The sequence below is a fragment of the Dermochelys coriacea genome, chromosome 3 (genome assembly GCF_009764565.3).
Source record: "Dermochelys coriacea isolate rDerCor1 chromosome 3, rDerCor1.pri.v4, whole genome shotgun sequence".
NCBI classification, from domain to species: domain Eukaryota; kingdom Metazoa; phylum Chordata; order Testudines; family Dermochelyidae; genus Dermochelys; species Dermochelys coriacea.
In genome coordinates, this window is record NC_050070.1 from 39,860,882 (window position 1) to 39,879,004 (window position 18,123).

The following is an 18,123-nucleotide window of genomic DNA, read 5'->3' on the forward strand; positions in this document are numbered from 1 at the left end:
AGATGACCTTCTGGGGTCCCTTCCAACCCTGATATTCTATGATTCTATGATTCTGCACAGCCTTCCCAAACCTTGGTGCAATGCTTCATAGCCATTCCTCCTCTTCTCCCTCCACCCCCAAACCCTAAAAATGGGAGGATAGGAGGGCAGTGGGCAGAGAAGGATGGGGAGTGTGTAGAGCCTCGTCTCTCCACTCCCAATGTGCCAGCCAGCAAAGCTGTTTGAATGGATACCAGTAACAGATTATTATCCTCCAAGACAGTTCACATTTGCTGGCCAGCACATGGAGAGGGTGAAGCCATGGCTTCATCTACTCCCCATAGCTTTCTGTCCTCCTGCTTACATTGGGGGAAATGCAGAACTTACTATCTCCTTTGTACCTGGACTTAGTCTGGAGAGGTAATACAGGGGTGGGCCTTATGTGAGCAGATAGGCCAAGCCACAATCTGGCCCTACTCTCTTACACTGAAAGAATGGCATATGGTCTCATCTCACTTGAGATTATGTAGCTCATCATCACGTTGGCAGTAATAGTAGATTACATACACAACATTACAGTTTAAAAAACAGGAAATACATAACTGAGATTGGGCAGGAATTAAACAGGGGTAACCAAGAAAGAAAGAGAGCAGCAGGGTTCCCCCCACATCTGTTGATCTAGATTCCCCAATTCTTTTGGTTGCATACTATCTTTTTAGAACAGAGGTGAGCAAACTACGGCCCACAGGCCACATCCAGCCCGTGGAACCCTCCTGCCCGGCCCCTGAGCCCCCAGTCCCTCCCCTACTGTTCCCCCTCCCCTGCAGCCGGAGCTTACTGCGCTGCTGGCACAGTGCTCTGGGTGGCAGGGCTGCGAGCTCTTGCTGGGCAGCGCAGCTGCAGAGCCAAGGCCTGACCGGTGCTCTGTGCTGCACCGTGGCGTGGGTGGCTCCAGCCGGGCGGTGCGGCTGCCTGTCCTGGTGCTCTGGGTGGTGTGGCTGTAATGTCGCCAGCCACCGGTGCTCCAGGCAGTTCGGTAAGAGGGTAGGGAGTGTGGGGGGGTGGTTGGATAGAGGGCAGGGGAGTTCAGGGTGTGGTCAGGGGTGTGGCTAGGGGTCAGGGTGGTCAGAGGGCAGGGAACAGGTGAGTTGAATGGGGGCAAGAGTCCCGCGGGGGGGGGGAAATCAGGAAGGAAAGGGGAGGTTGGATGGGATGGCAGGAGGCAGTCAGAGGCAGGGATTCTGGGGGCAGTCAGGAAGAAGAGGTCGTTGGATGGGGCAGGAGTCCCAAGGGGACAGTCAGGAATGAGAAGAGGGGTTGGATGGAGGTGGCGGGGGGAAGTCAGGGGACAGGGAGGAGTGGATGAGGCAGGGGCCCCAAGGGGGATGTCAGGGGATGGGGGGGTTGGATGTGGAGCAGGGGCTGGGCCACGCCTGGCTGTTTAGGGAGGCACAGCCTCCTCTAACCGGCCTTCCATACAATTTCGGAAACCCGATGTGGCCCTCAGGCCAAAAAATTTGCCGGCCCCTGTTTTAGAATATAAGATCTCTGGTATAGGGATCTGTTCTACCCTGCATCCAGGAAAACACCTAAGAAACTTTCGGACACTACATAAAAAATAAACGTAATATTAATGCACTTCACAGAGAGAGTAGATCCCTGTGCTTTACATCAAGCATGATAAAGTTACATTATATGTTATACACTATCATTGCTTATGAGAAGCTCTAATGGAGAGCGTTACTGAACATATTGGAGCAACTGCTCCTTTTAAGGATTTATCTTTTTGAGGGGAAGGAGTTAAATTAAACAAAAAATAGTTAACATTTTATTGCATGGCATAGCATTATTGTTTAACTTACCTTGAAAGAAGAAATAAAAGGTTTGCAGTTCAACTCCAGTTCATTAGCTTTAAAAAAAGTTCAGCTAATGCTGTGTAGTAAGTCAGAGTAAGTGAATACATGATAATGCAACTTCTCATTGCTCTGCTTTCATTCAGAATGCCCTTGTAAACAAGATGGTGCATCACAAGGGGCTTATCCTGAAGAAGTACATTTAAGTAAAAAGAGATAAGATGGAAAAAAATTGGCAGAGTCAGAGATCAAAATTAAAGAGCTTGAAGCTATGAAGATATTGACTTGGCTACCAGAATTTGATGGATGATACCTTATCTACAGCTTCAACATTGAAGTTTGTGTTAATGCCCTTGTTAGAAAGCTTTAAGTCTAGTGCTAAAAGAAAGTTAGCAACACGAGTTTAAAAATATGTAATATCATAGTGAATACAGAGAAATATTTGTAAGAGAAAGCAAGAACTTCCCTGCATTTTTCCCTACCTCTCTTCTATTTAGAACTCTATAATGCATCAAACATGACTGATCAGGCTTTAGATCACTACGGCCCAATTCCTGCAAATATTTCAATATCTGCTCAAAATGAAGTCCCCGTTTTAGGTGCCTTTGTCCCACTTTTGGGACCACTGTGATACACAAAACTTCAGCCAAACCCTGAAGGTCTTTAAACTCACTTGGCCCCAAAACGTTTTTGTAGTAAAAGTTCCTTACGCACCAACGTTTCTGACTCTGAGGATGCACACTGCTGCCTCTCTGTAGGCATCTGGATGCCTACCTCTCACTTAAGCCCTAGAGAAATTAATGAACCAAGGTAGACAGGCTTTTGGCTGTCTACATTGTGCTCAGAGGCTGCCTACTGGATTAGGCCCCAAGGTGAGATCTCAGAAGACAGTTGAGGAAAAGGAGCTCCCTCATAACTTTTAGCCTGGAGGCTAGAGTACTCACCTGGGATGTGGAATTCCCCTGGTTCAAATCCTTTCGCCCCCTCATAGGGATGGAGGACTTAAACCCAGGGGTATTCCACATCCCAATGAGTATTCTAACCACCAGGCTACAAGTAATGAGGGAAGTCAACCTCCTCCCCATCTGTGAATTGCTAGCAGCAATAGTTGCCTCTGTCTGTGAGAGTGATGGGTCTTATCACACATCCATATCATTGGCATCTCCCACTTGCTAGCTTAGATAGCTCCCTCGCTAGCACATTGGTTTTTGTGAATCACAGTCTAAGGTGCCTATCTATCCCCTTTCATTGTATAGGAGCCTAGACACCTAAATCAGGCTTTGTGAATTAGTGATTTCCTGGAAGCCTAGAAGCCAGGTGGTATGACTCTCATTGTCACAAAGCTTAACTTATTTTGTGCATCCAACCCTCAGATCCTAATCTTAAGAGTATTTGTTGAGTCTATGTTGCAAGTTTCTCTTGAAAGAAAATACAGCTTTTGAAGAGCACCCGCATGGAAATACAAAACAATCCTTCCTCCTCTCCCACAAGATCTTTTATAGAAGGAACCCAACAGCAGAGCCCAGTCATCTTCAAACAATCCTGTTATATGTATTGGAACTGCACAAAACAAGTATTAAGCATCAGAGATGAAGCATCAAGATACAACCCACGCCTCTTTTACCTCAAAATACCTTAAAATAACTTATGCAGTCACAATGATATATATGTAATTAAACTAAGGGTAAATACAGTAGCACCATATATTATTTATCCTTCATGACAGAGAAAAGAGCTCGAAGCACTAAGAATAATGTGCAAACAGAGTGATGGATGTTCACCTAGATATACTTTATTGTTCTTTTTCTTCCTCAGACTCAAGCCTGGACAAGACTGTCATAAATCAGAATTCTCATCTTCTAGCCAGATCAACCACAAGGCAACTATCACAGAAAAGAGGAAGAGGAATAATGGATATAGAGATTTGCAGGGTCTTAGTGCTGACCTTGCTACATTCCAAAGCTGAAACACATTTTCATTTTTAATATGTAACTATTTCAATTTATAAAACAAAACAGGTTGTGTTTAAATTCTCAATCTAGATGCTTGATATTCCATTTTACCATGACTGAATTTTATGTAGTAAAATGTCTTTTCCAGGGCTATCTGCTCCTATTTTTTATGCCTGATGATGTTGTATCTTTCCTCTTTAAAGTCAATGGCATTCCATGAGCTTCAGTGAACACTGGATCAAGCAATAAACTATACAGGTCAAATAAATCGAGATGAATGAAAGTGGGATTAGCAGCAGGACCCATCAATTCAGGAGGCAATATCTCAGAAGGCAAATTGACCTGCAGGAATACATTAGCTAGTTCCTGTCTGACCTTGCAGCGGAATAAACCTAGAAAACTCTACAATCCAATTACCATTGATATTGTACCCAAATACAATTAATCTCTTGTCATTATACTATCGTTGCACTTCTAAAGGAAATAAATTAGATTTAACGCCTAAACTGATGGCAGCACTCCATACACTAGGATCACAGTAAAAAGATATGAATGAGAACATTTTACAGATATTATTCAAAAGAGTGTCACTATAATTATTTTGATCAATATGCCCATAGCACCCTGTGTTTCATTTTAAATGATCACACTTGATGATTCTAGGAGCTATAAAGCAAGCATATAAATACACATTTTCAAAGAATCATGCATGCACAGAGACATGTGTGAGGGCACATATTCCTCTCTGCACATGGGATTGTATTTATTTTCATACACTCCTAAACACACCTGAACAGGTTAAGAATTCAAAACAGAACTTTGTGTAGTCAAGGTCTGGAATTTTGTGTAGATTGTCTGGGATTTTGAGAAAAGCTTCTATGGCTTTCCAGCCCATTTTTTCCTGTCTGGGTAAATGCAGCTCACAGTAACATCTCAACACTTTTGCAACTCCTGAAAGGAATACTGAAGGAGGGACTTGGGCACAATGACATAACCAAAGAGGGGATTAGTGGCATGAACCCTCTGTGACCGATATGGCAATTTCGAAATTGCTATATCCTGGACAAACCTTATTGAATTAATTCAATAAAGTTAAAGTTTAAGTATCTTATCAGTTCACTGTATTAACAATGAAAATGTTTATGTAGCATCTCTGAGGAGGAGATCTGATTAAGCTAAACTCTGGAAATCATGGGAGGGTTCTGTGCCAAAAAAAATTCTGCACACAATATTTTAAAATTCTGCATATTTTATTTGTCAAAATAAAACTACATAATCACTCTAGTTTCAATTATTTTGGTAATTTATTTCAAAATATCTGTTAGCAACTATATCTGTAACAACACAGACAAAAAATGTTCCCCCAGGAATAGAAGTTAAAGAAACTGCTATGACAACCCAGTTCCTGTTTCTCTGTCCCCTTCCATCCAGAGCCCAGATGGGGGGGGGGCAGATGTGGGACACCCCCCCCCCAGCTCAAACACTCACATTGCCTACCTTTCCAGAGCCCAGGGATCCAGAGGGAAAAAACAACCTGATGCCGGGTCCCAGGCTTGTGTAGAGTTTCCTGCACACTGCCTCCTTTCTTCGGGGCATGCTGGAACGTGCAGCTGCCCAGAACCCTCCAGCTCCCTCCTCCTCTACCAGGAGGTATCTTCTATTTGCAAGCTGGGCTCTGCCAGATCCAGCTAAGGTGACCAGATGTCCCGATTTTATAGGGACAGTCCCAATTGTGGGGGCTTTTTCTTATGTAGGCACCTATTATTCCTAACCTCCATCCTGATTTTTTACACTTGCTATCTGGTCACCCTAGGTCCAGCGGCCCCTAGTGGTGGCCAGCAGCTCTGCAGCCCATTTCTGGGGATGTGGGAGGAAATTCTGCACAGAACAAGAATTTCTGCACAAATTCTGTATTGTGCAGTGGCACAGAATTCCCCCATGAGCAGAAATATTATGAGCTTCAAAAGGGACCAGTTGAAACAATGTGAACTTTTAAAGTTAAGCTGGTTTCCCAGGAAATTTCCAGAGGGAGGTGAATGCAAATGTAAACCCTTTGGTTACACAAGAACTCAGCCTTTTGAAGCTTTGCCCAGAGGTTCCTTCTGGAGCTGTGAACCTTTTGTCTGCTGAGCACCTGTTACTGGAGGACAGATCAAAGACTCAAACTGTTTAAAACAGTGACTCAGATTCATGGTGAGGCTTGTTCTGAGCCAAGGTGGTTATGAACTTGTAGCCACAGGGGAAAAAAACCCCAGGGAAGTGGGGAGAGGGGAAAGGAAGTTTGAAGAGCTGTTCACCTGTCAGGGGCCTTTTGCTGGAGCTGGGGTGATTTCTCGTAAACTTATTAACATGTGTGTAGGTTTGTTTATTGTTTTCAATACTGTGACGGGGCAAGGCCAAATGGCTATGGAAGAATAGTCCTTTTGGGATCCGGGAAGTGGGCGGGCGAAGCCTTTCCACCGCTAAAGGATTCCCCCCCCCCCCAGCCTAAAAGGGGGATCCACAGGACCTAGATTCCAAATAATTCCGGGGGACAACTAATGAAACAACAGGGACAGGAGTGTGGTCAAAGGGTCAAATGAAGGGAACCGGACAGGGACACCGAACAGAGAACCCCGGACAGCGCCCACTGCTCCTCAAAGGCGTCAAGGGAGTCAGAGGACGCTGCCCAGAGGAACTCTGCCCAGATACGTGAATGGACCGAGGATTGGAAATTGGCTGATGGAGTCTCCTGTGACTGTGGGGCCTATCTCCTCACTCTGGTTTTATAGATGGCCATTTTAGCTAGGGCCAGGAGGACGTTGACCAGGAGATCCCATGACTTTGTGGGGCCACGGATAGGAAGTACATAAATAAGAAGGTGAGGGGAAAAGTGCAACCAAAAGCATAACAACATATTGGTGAGGAGCCGGAATAGGGGCTGCAGCCTGGCACACTCCAGGTATATATGTGCCATGGTTTCCCTCATGCAGGAAAAGGGGCAGGTGTCTGGGATTGAGATGAACCGCGCCTACTACAAGCCCGTGCTCACGGCTCCATGAAGGAGCCGCCAACTGACATCCCCGGTGGGCCTCAGGACTAAGGTGGAATATAGGCTGGCCCACCGGGGCTCCTCACCCTCCAAAGGTGGCAGGAGGTCCCGCCATTTTGTATCGGGGTGGGACAGGAGGGTGAGGGCATGAAGGGTGCGGAGCACGAGCGTGTATAGATGTTTTCTTGGCGCGGTTTGAAAGCAGACTGGCTGCATCTCGTGCAGCCGGCTTACAGTGAAGGGGTGAGGGGATCGGTTGGGTCCATGGGCCAGGGGTCCAATTAAAAGGTCCGGCGGGCCTGGGGAAGGGGGTGGGTGGGGCGTGCTCTCATGCAGGACCCAGTCGAGATAAACCCGAGCAGCGGGCGGCAAAGTGGCCTTCACCTTCTGAAGTATGTGCCGGGGAGTACAAATATGCGCTGGAGAGCCCCATCCGCTAAGCGAGCGTCCGGGGATCCAGCCAGTCTCCTCAGTCATAGTCCAGGAGGTCTCTGACTCTTCTGACCTCTGCCAAGACCAACCTCTGGCGCACCGAGCGGGACTCGGCCACCTGCACACGGAACTGGGGGTTGTGTAGCAGTGGCTCCGCGAGGAGATCTGCCCCCTCGGTGGCCGCCACGGACCTGGTCGTTGAAAACAGTTTCCAGGTCTGGAGAAGGTCCTAGTAGAAGACCGGCAGCCCGGAGAGGTCTCGCGGAAGACCTCTCGGATGGAGATAAAGGAGCTGCCGGTCGTATTGGAGCCCTCGGAAGTGGCGCAGGAAGGCGTGCGCCAGTATGCTCCACGCCGGACTACCTGCACCATAAAGGAGCCTCTGCAGGGCCTGGAGGCAGAAGACATGGACCTGAGTAAGCAGACCTTTCAGGCCCTGCCCTTCCTCCTCCAGGGGTAGATGGAGAACCCCTGCAAGGACCCAGTGCAGTCCTGACCAAAAGAACTCCAGAATCGATGTCCGGAGGTTGGCCAGGAAACCCGGGTTTGGGACCAGGGTATTGAGCCGGTACCAGAGCATGCACAGGGACTAGTTGATTAAGCACCAGTGCTCTCTCTCGAAGGGAGAGGCACCGGAGTAGTCCTGTCCATTTCCGGAGCCGCTCTGTCACCCCGCCCTCTAAATTCTGCCAGTTCTCCGGCGGAGAGGGATGCGTGGCAGAAAGGTAAACGCCCAGATAGAGCAGCGGACCCGTGCTCCACCGGATGGCCTGAAGCGCGGATGGGAGGGAGCTCACCTGCCGCCAGTCCCGTACCACCAAGCCAGAGCTCTTGACCCAGATGACCCGCATGGAGGAGGCTGCCGAATAGATGGCCTGGCAAGCCTCCACCTGCGCCAAGTCGCCTGGGTCCTGGACCACGAGGAGCATGTCATCACCATACGCCGACTGGACCAGCCGCAGCTCCGGCTCCCGCAGCACCAACCCTGTCAACCTCCTTCGGAGGAGACAGAGGAAGGGCTCGATCGCCAAAGCGTACAGCTGGCCCAAGAGGGGGCACCCCTGCAGTACTCCTCGCCCGAAGCTGACCGGTTCGGTCAGGGTCTAGTTGAGCCTGACCAGACACTCTGTGGAGGCATACAGCGCCCAGAGAAAACCCACAAACTGGGGTCCGAAGCCAAACGCTTGCAGAGTGCTCAGAAGATACCCGTGATCCACCCTGTTGAACGCCTTCTCCTGATCTAAAGACAGGAAGGTGAACAACAGACCATCCCTACACCCGAGTTCCAAAAGGTCCCGGAACAGATATAGATTATCGAAGATGCTGCGGCCTGGGACGGTGTAGGTCTGGTCTGGGTGGACCACGTCCGCCAGCATGAACCCTAGCCGCAGCAAGATTGCTTTTGCCACGACTTTGTAGTCCGTGCTGAGAAGAGAGACGGGACGCCAATTTCGTAAATCGCGGAGGTCCCCCTTCTTCGGCAATAAGGCCAGCACGGCTTGCCTGCACGAAAGAGGGAGGACCCCGCTCTGCAAAGACTCGGCCCAGACAGTGACTATGTCTGGGCCGAGGATGTCCCAGAACACGCGGTAGAACTCCACGGTCAGCCCGTCCATGCCTGGAGATTTATTGGTGGGCATGCGATGGAGGGCTTCCGAGAACTCGGCCAGAGTGAGAGGCAGCTCTAGCCGGTCTCGGTTGCCCGCACTGACCGTAGGGAGCTCCTTCCAGAGCACTCTGCAAGCATTAGAATCGGTTGGATCCGGGGAGAAAAGGCTTGTGTAGAAGGCTCTTGCCCTCCCGCACATCTCCACCGGATCCGTGAGAGGGGTGCCATCTTCTGCCAGAAGGCAGATGACATGTTTCTTGGCCCCCCCCCTCTTTTTCTCCAGGGCGTAGAAGAAGCGGGAGCCGCGATCCATCTCGCGAAGGAGACTGATGCAGGATCGAACAAAGGCACCCTGCGCCCGATGGTCCTTGAGGGCCCGGAGCTCCTCCTGGTTCTCCTGGCACGCTCCGCAGAGGGGCTGATCCTCGGGGCTAGCGGCCAGACGCCTCTCCAGCTCTAAGACCTCTATTGCCGCATCCCTCCATCGGCTGGCGCCCCAGGTGTAGTCATGGCAGAAGAGCCGGGCGCGCACCTTCCCTAGGTCCCACCACCGCCGTGCCGAGGGAAAGGCAAACCGTTGCCCTCACCAGGCCAGCCAGAACTCCCAGAAGGACGCCTGATGGGCCTCCACCCAGACAAAGGTGAACGTGGAAGTGTCATCTGGGTAGTGGTTGTGCCAGACTCCACCAGGGAGTGATGTTCGACTACCTCCTGGAGGACGGCGGCAGCGGCCGGGCTTTGCTCGGTCCCCAGCGGTCCCGCTCCTCAAGGGTGATGTTAAAGTCCCCTCCCAGGACCAGACACTCATGAGGATCCAAGGTGCCGAGGAAGGCAGACGCCTGCTGACAGAATTGCAGCCACTCCAGGCTCGCTGCCGGGGCATAGATGTTAACGAGGTTGACTACGAGCCCCTCCACACGGACCTGGAGGTGCAGCAGGCGGCCCGGCACAGCCTTGGCGACCCCCCGCACCTCGGGCAGTAGGTCGGGGGAGAACAGGGTCACCACTCCAGCCGTATGAACTGTGAGATGGCTAAAGTAGACCCTGTCCCCCAATCCAGCCGCCAGCTGTCTTTGGCAGTCGGATCCGTATGGGTCTCCTGCAAGAAAACCAGAGAGTACCTCCCCTTCCGAAGGAAGGAGAGCACCTGGGACCTGCAGAGACCCATCCTACAGCTGCGGGTGTTCAATGTTGCGATGGTAAGAGGTGCCATGAGGAGGGCTGGGGGGATCCTCGCCGGCAGGGACGCTCGCAGCTCCCGACGGGCTGCGCAGCAGTCCGTGACCTACCCCGTAGGTGAGTAAGGAGTCACGGAAGAGGCAGACCCACTGGTGGGCCGCAGCACCCTACCTCCCGGTCCTTTTACCCTCCCCCATGAGGGCCTTTGCGGCCTGGAGGATTTGATTAAAGTCCCCCCATCACTGGAGAGCAAGCTGTACTTTGTTGCGGGAGCCACGGACATCTTGGCGAGGGCTCGGCGGCCCTCAGCGGAGTGCCATCTGCAGTCGGGTTGATGGAGGAGTCCAGGGGCTCCTCGGAGGGGGAGCGGAAGCAACAGTTAGGGGGAGGGAGCCTGGGGAAAGAGGGGCTGGAGTGAAGTCGCCCAGAGCGAGGCCCGCTGGCATAGGGTCGTCCTCCCCCTGGGTGACCGGGGTCAGACCTAGGGCCTCAATCTCCTCATATATGGACGGGAGATCATTTTCCGCCACCCCGGGATTCTCCTGGCCAGCATCTGACGCGCTGGTCGCCTCAGGGCACGCTGAGGTTTCAGATGGCACCAGGGCAGGGGGGGCTCCCTCGGGGGTCTCGGAGGGGAGGACTCTCGTGGAGGGGAGATACTGCCTTCCAGTGCTGCCACGTCTTCCCCAGCCGGCTCCGGTGCATGGAACACACCCTTGCGTAAAGCGGAAGGCTCGGCATTGGTGCCCCCCTTCCTGGTCTTCCGGGGGAACTCCGCATCAGATGGAAGGAGCGGAGCTCAAGCCTTCCGCTTGCCCTGCTTCCTCTGGACTAGGGCCCAGCCCTCCATGGCATCATTCGGGGGCTGGCTAGCAGGGGTTTTGTCAGGGGGCAGAGGTGATGGCTCAGGGACTCGAGGGGATAACGGTGGGGCAGCACAAGGGAGGGAAGATTCCCCTTGGGGCGGGCCCTCTCCCATGCCTGGCAGTATCCCTGCCGCACCCTCCTCCACAGGCCCCACCAGATTGCAAGCAGCAGGGGCAGGGCTCTCCCGCTCATCTGGGCATAGCTGGGAAGGTGCCCCTTGGGCCCGAGCGGGAGCAATGGTGGACTGGGAAGGAGGAGGGGTGGTTTCGGGGGCCGGCGATGATGGGGCCGGTGCCCTGCTGGAGCTCGGGGGTCCCAGATGCTCCTCCTTGCTGGGCCAAGGGGCAGTCCCTTCGGACGTGCCCCATTGCCCGGCAGAGGTAGCACCGGGCCTCCCCCATGGAGTAATGCACCTGGTAATGGGCCCCCTGGTAGGGGACTAGGAAGGACCCCTCCAGCGCCTCTCCATCACGCGCCGCCGCCAGCAGTTGAAGCTGCACTTGCCGGTGGAAAGAGAGGACGTGACGGAGGGCGGGGTCTTTGCAGCCCAGTGGGAGAGGGCTGATGACAGAGATGGGTTTTCCCAGGGTAGAGAACGTGGGTAACAGGGCAGCATTGGGAAGAAAGGGAGGGACAGAGGTCAGGACCAGGCGGACGCCCAGGCCCTCTAGCCGCTCCAAGGGGATGAACATGCCCCCTACTGACAGGCCCTTCTCCACCGCCTCCTGGGCAGCGGCCTCCAATGCTAAGAAGAAGACAACCTTGCCGTACATTTTGGAGGCCGCGACAATGGCCGTGGGCCCCACCACCCTCGCCAACGCCCACACATAGGTCTCCACGTGGGGCGAGGCGGGCACCAGGAGGCAACGGATGCCGTGCTTCCTGGTCATGGTGGGAAAGGGGCCATGGCCGCTATAGATGGTAGCGGAGGCGGTGGGCGGGAGAGATGACATAGCGGCAGGCGAGGGGGCTGCCGCCACCTGGGCTTACGCCCTGGGGGACGGGGGAGGGACACCCGCAGAGCTGGTGGAGGGAACAGCGGGGAGAGACGCCCCAGCCTGTGGTGGGGCTGGGGCACTGGAGGCAGTCCTGCCATGGAGGGCCTGGTCTTTTTAGCGGGGCCCTTCCCCTTCTTCCCACCGGCTGGGGGGGCTCCCCCCAATCTGAGGGGTTGAGAGACGTGGCAGCAATGGAGGTCACCCGATGCCCGTTGCTGCTGGTGCCCCAGCGGGGGCAGTGGCAGATGGCTCGGCAGCGGAGGTAGAAGCTTGGGGGGGTGACGGAGGGGCAGGCGGGGGAGGGGTAGCTGGGGCTGCTGGGGGGCCTCACCTGTCTCGTCCCCCAGCATCGTGAGCAGGGAGGGAAGGGAAGATACCAGAAGAAGGAGGGGAAAGGGGAAGCAGGTCGACCATTCCTCCCCGCTAGGCTGCAAGCAGGGGAGGAGGGCACTAAAAGGGGTGGGCTGGACGGGGAGCAATCAGGGGTTAGAGGTCAGTCACTGACACAGGGTGGAATTCCGGCTCCTCTGGCTGCACTAGGGGAGGGGGGGATACAACAACACTGGGGGTGCAGTGAAGAGGGTTGAAACTAAAATGGGGAGTTGCACAAGCACATGAGAGGGGGCATTGGCATACGGAGCAAGGGGCTAAGCAGGCTGGAGTTAGGGCAGGGAAACCAAGAGGCTAGCCTCAGAGGCTGGGGCAGGGCAAACAAACAGAGGCTGCAGGAGGAAATGGTGGGGTAGGCAAACAAACTGAAGGTAGTAAGCAAGGGCTGGGGTATACGGGGGACAAAAACTGCAAAGGGCAAATGGGGCAGGTAGTAAAGGGCAAAGCTATGGGGTGGGCAGTCCAGTGCGGGGGCACGTGCACCCACGTGCACTTGCACAAGTCTTTTTAGGCTGGCTGCTGCTTCTGGCCCAAAGGGTGGAAATAGGGCGTGGCAAGCCAAGCAAGCAGCTGAGTCCAGAGGAAGGAGCTGAGGGGGGAGTGGTGGTGGTAGTAGTGGTGGGGGTTAGGGGGGGACACAGATGGATTGGGGGGCAGCTCCACGCCACACCCCATGTCCCTGGAAACACACTCAAGACCCCCACCACAAGAGCACAGTTTGAAAGTTACTCAGTCTTAAGGCCCCCTCCACGGCGGTCTGCAAAGTCTCTAGGTGCTTCCCCACTGGTAGATAGTCCTCTTCTTCTCCTCCTCGGGGCTTTAGCAGCTCCAAGCAGCAGACTCCGCAGCAGCAGCAGCTGCTCCAGGAACTCCAGGTGGTGATCCAGGCAGGCAGAAAGGACCCCTCTCAGGTGGTGGTGGTGTCCACAACAGCAGTGGCTGGGGTCCCTCACTCCTCTTCCCTGGGGAGTGGGCTAGCAGCCCCCCCCCGGGGGCTGCAGTTGGAGCAGTAGCAGCACCCGAGAGTGGGGGGTCCAGCAACCAGGAAGCAGACAACGGGGGGGGAGGGGCACGTCTGGTCCAGCCAGAGGAGCAGCTGGAGCAGCAGGAGTAGCAGCTTCCCACCTCCCTCCAAACTAGAAGGCTATGGAAGAGTAGTGGGAAAGAGAGATTAGCTCCAGGCTAAATAAATCCCTGGTACCAGGATAAGTGAAATGGCAACTGCCCCCCGTCAGTTAAGACACCTGGGGCCAATTAAGAACTTTCCAGAAGGCAGGGAGAAGGCTAGGTTGATTGGGACACCTGAAGCCAATCAGGGGTTGGCTGAAACTAGTTAAAAGCCTCCCAGTCAGTTGGGGGGGGGGGGTGCATGTCAGGAGCTGTGGGAACAAGTTGCGCGGTTGGAGAGGCTGAGTAGTACACACCATATCAGGCACGAGGAAGGAGGCCCTGAGGTAAGGGTGAAGTGGAGCTTGAGGAAGTGAGGGCTGCTGTGGGGGGAAGTAGGCCAAGGAATTGTACATGTCATGTTTCTAATAAATCAGCTACCATAGTGGATACTATTAGGGTCCCTGGGCTGGAGCCTGGAGTAGAGGGTGGGCCCGGGCTCTCCCCCCCCCCCACACCTTTCCCCCTGATTAATCACTGAGACTGGGAGACAACAGAGACTGTGCAAGGAAGGATAACTTCTCCTTACCTCCCTCGCTGGCTTATGATGAAAATGGCTCAGTAGACTGTGACCCTTGTCTCTAGAGAAAGAAGGATTACGTGGAGGGTCACAGTGAGTCTCTGAGGCTAGTGAAGTCTCCCAGGAAATGTGGGACCCATGGAGACAAGTACAGAACTTTGTCACAATACGTTTACTCTCTAATGCTTTCATCTTAAGAATAGATTTGCTTACTTAGAAAGAGCTGTATGGAAACTTAACTCTGGGCAATCATACTGTATATTGCCTCTGAGGAATGAAGGCAAAGAAGGCCTGCTGAGGCAAGCTTTCTTGATGAGGAATTCACAGAGTAAACAGGAAACTCTGCAACCTAGAAATATCCTGGTCAAGAGGGAGAGACATTTGTATCTGCTCAATAGAGGTGACAACTGGGAAGCCGGGAGTCTAAAGTGGATGCACTTGCTGGATCACAGAGGGGAAATACAGTTGCCCTAAACTGTGACACCCTCTATGACATCTTATTTGCTACTGGCATAAATTCCAAATAAAACAATCGGCACAACGGAAAATGATGAAGTAGGAAATAAAATGGGAATTAAGCCAAAAGGGAATCGTTTCCTCAATTTGAACTGGTTTGGTCTGGATGGTAGTGATAGACAAAGTCTGGCCTGGGTAAACTATTCTTAAGGGTTTGCTGCAACAGAATTACATATGCAGAAAAGATTGTCTGAATTTCAGAAGTTGTGTTATGGTGCCATTAGTAGCACTACCAGTATATTATAACAAAAGAATTATCTAGCTATAACATCAACAGATATGTTTACAAAGCAACATTATAGCCGTTGATGTGAAGAATCAGCCATCTATTAATAGGAGTGTTAACACCCAATAGTGAACCTTCACCTGGGGCCCAGTTCTGATCATTGTCACACTAATTTTACACTTCAAGAGAGTCACTACTGAGATATAACTGAGACCAGAATCAGGTCCAAGATGTTTATTCTAATTTATATTTTATTATTTATATTATTTATTATATATATTCTAGTTTGTTTGTTGATCTGTCTGAAAATATAGAACAAACAAACTTTCCTAAGCCAGGAAGTTAGAGACTCTGCTAGCAAGAGAGCATCAAGAGAGTGATATGGGATAGCTTTGTGTCTGCCCTAAGGATCATATCACAGGATGCTGTTACTTAAGAAATTTTGTTTTTCATATTTCATAATTTTTACAGCCTGTAACTACACCTAGTTAAAAAAAGCCCAGGGAAAAATCCCCACTGTGCAATTATTTAAACTGTTCCTGCTGTAGTGTCCGAGCCTTCTTTGCGATTATAGCCTGAATCCCACAGATTTATGCATGCATTTAATGTTACTGGTGAAGTTTATATGCTTTCATTTCAAACAGGATTACACATGTGCATAAAATTAGGCATATGCGTAAATCTTTGTAGGATTAGTATTATTCTGTTACAATTGCATTCATCAACTGTTGTACAACTGATTAGAGTCTAAATTGACTCCTTCTGAACATCTGACAGAGGCATCAGCTAAATCAGAGATTGCCTTCCAATGGTCAGAATAGTCAATGAGTGGTTCTGTGCGAACACTCCTTGTTAAAAGAGGTTGAGAAACTATGTTTGCAATCAAAATTTTGGAGTACTGGAAAAAGTAAGCTTAAACCACAAAAGTGAGCTCAGAACTTGCAGAGTGAAACAAATGTATTAGATATACACATTTATTCACTTAAAATAAAAAGAATGAAAGGATGCTTAAGAGGTGAAAGGCATAAATCAGTAAAGCAGTCATGGCAAAAACTGGAATGCAATGTTTGTACTATCTTTAAAGGCAGAGCTATAATACCATTGTATGTTTTATACTTCATTATTATAAAATACATTGGTATCCAATATGCACAAATATTTTTTCAGTTACACTTTTAAATATTTAAACAGCAAATGAGGAAAATAACCACAGGAGTCCAGGACTGGTATCATAATGAAGATAGTTTGATAGTTAAAGCATAGGGCATTGAGATGACTCACAGGCCTGTGCTCTAATCAGTAGACCATCTTTATCATCCCATGTTTTACTCTAAGTCCTTTAAGTGCCTCATTTTTTCCACTTATAAAATGATAGTGCCACATGAGCATGGGGATTCCTAATTCACTCATGTTTGTGAAATGTGGAAAAGGGGCACGTGTGTACACCTGACTGTGTAAGGGATGTGAAAGGAGACCAAGTTAAAGGGGTCAGCAGAAATTATTCATCAAGGCCTTGAAACTTAGGATAAGAAATTTTAACTATATGCACTGCAAAGTAGAAACCCAGTAACCTGTCCTATGATTGTGGTGTTAAAATAAAATCTTAAAAATAAATTAATAAGCTTTTTATTCAGAATAAAGTCTGATTTAACACAAAGAAAAAAGTGCACAATTTAAATTTGGTTCTCAAATAGCTTCCTACACGGGAAGATCAGCCACCTTAAAAGGCAATTAGAAGAAGAGAAATGGCTTAGCAAAATTGGTTTCTATTTTTAAATCCCAACAGAATTTTAATAAAATAAGCTTGCTAGTGTATGTATTGTTTTTACAAATGGATTTTAAAGAAAAATACTTCTGTACTGTCCATAGTCTTTATACGGAGAAAAATCACCTTAAACTTTTTTTTGTGATGTCACATTTCCAGGGTAACCTATGTCTTTGACCCCTCATTCATTCTCTCTGTGGGCACCTCTTTCAAGTGACAAGCTCATGCTTGCCCTTCTGTGTCTGTAGGGAAATCCCATGATTCGCTCTATTCTGAGCTTAGGTCTCCACATTACATGCAGATTACTCTGCAGGTCCAACTGTGTTTTGGCCATGCTACAGACTTCCCTCCCGGACTGAGGACAGCATGAAAATGTAGTAACTGAGAAAAGCTTGTTCAACACAAAGTATTACATACTTATCTGTAGGAACATACTAATCAAAGAGAAAAAGGGTTAAAACAACAAACACTGAAGATTAGCATTTCCCTCAAGATTTAGGCAGGCCTGACTTACACCTGGCACCCTCCTCCTTCTCATAGGGAACACTGCTGTGTCTGCACTACAGAGGCTATACTAGCATAGCTACATTAGCCTAGCTGTGCCAGCATAGCGTCCAAGTGTGTAAATGCAACCTACACCAACAGAACAACTTTTTTTGAACTCCTCCCCACAGCCTATACCTCCTCGAACTAATTAGCTAGTTGATGGAAGCATTCTTCTGAGGAATGAACTGTTTCCACACTTGGGGTTAGGCTGGCATAGTTATGTCTGTCAGGGTGTGATTTTTCACATCACTGACCAATGAAGCTGTGTTGGCCTGACTTTTGAATGATAGAATCATAGGACTGGAAGGGACCTTGAGAGGTCGTCTAGTCCAGTCCTCTGTACTCATGGCAAAACTAATTATCATCTAGACCATCCCTGACAGGTGTTTGTCTGACCTGCTCTTTAAAATCTCCAATGATGGAGATTCCACAACCTCCCTAGGCAATTTGTCAGGGTTCTTAAGCACTGGAATAGTTAGGAAGTTTTTCCTAACGTCCAACCTAAACCTCCATTGCTTCTTGTCCTATCCTCAGAGGTTAAGAAGAACAATTCTTCTCCCTCCTCCCTGTAAAAATCTTTTGTGTTTGAAAACTTATGTCACCTTTCTGTCTTTTTTTCCCCAGACTAAACAAACCCAATTTTTTCAATCTTCCCTCATAGGTCATGTTTTCTAGATGTTTAATCATTTTTGTTGCTCTTCTCTGGTCTTTCTCCAATTTGTCCACATCTTTCCTGAAATGTGGCGCCCAGAACTGGACACAATACTCTAGTTGAGGCCTCATCAGCATGGAGTAGAGCAGAAGAATTACTTCTCATGTCTTGCTTACAACACTCCTGCTAATACATCCCAGAATGATGTTTACTTTTTTTGCAACAGTGTTACACTGTTGACTTTTATTTAGCTTGTGGTCCACTATGACCCCGAGACCCCTTTCTGCAGTACTCCTTCCTAGGCAGTCATTTCCCATTTTGCATGTGTACAACTGATTGTTCCTTCCTAAATGAAGTACTTTGCATTTGTCCTTATTGAATTTCATCCTATAGACTAAGTCAAAGATAGTCTGCTTCTCTCTCCCCAGTGTCTCTCTCTCC

General features: G+C 50.0%; 1 protein-coding gene across 7 annotated transcripts in view; it reads right to left on the minus strand.

The window, feature by feature from the left end:
• The window catches only part of ERICH1 (glutamate rich 1), a 121,449-nt gene that overhangs the window by 51,007 nt on the left and 52,319 nt on the right, over nucleotides 1-18,123 (minus strand). The gene's annotated exons all lie outside the window — the stretch shown is intronic.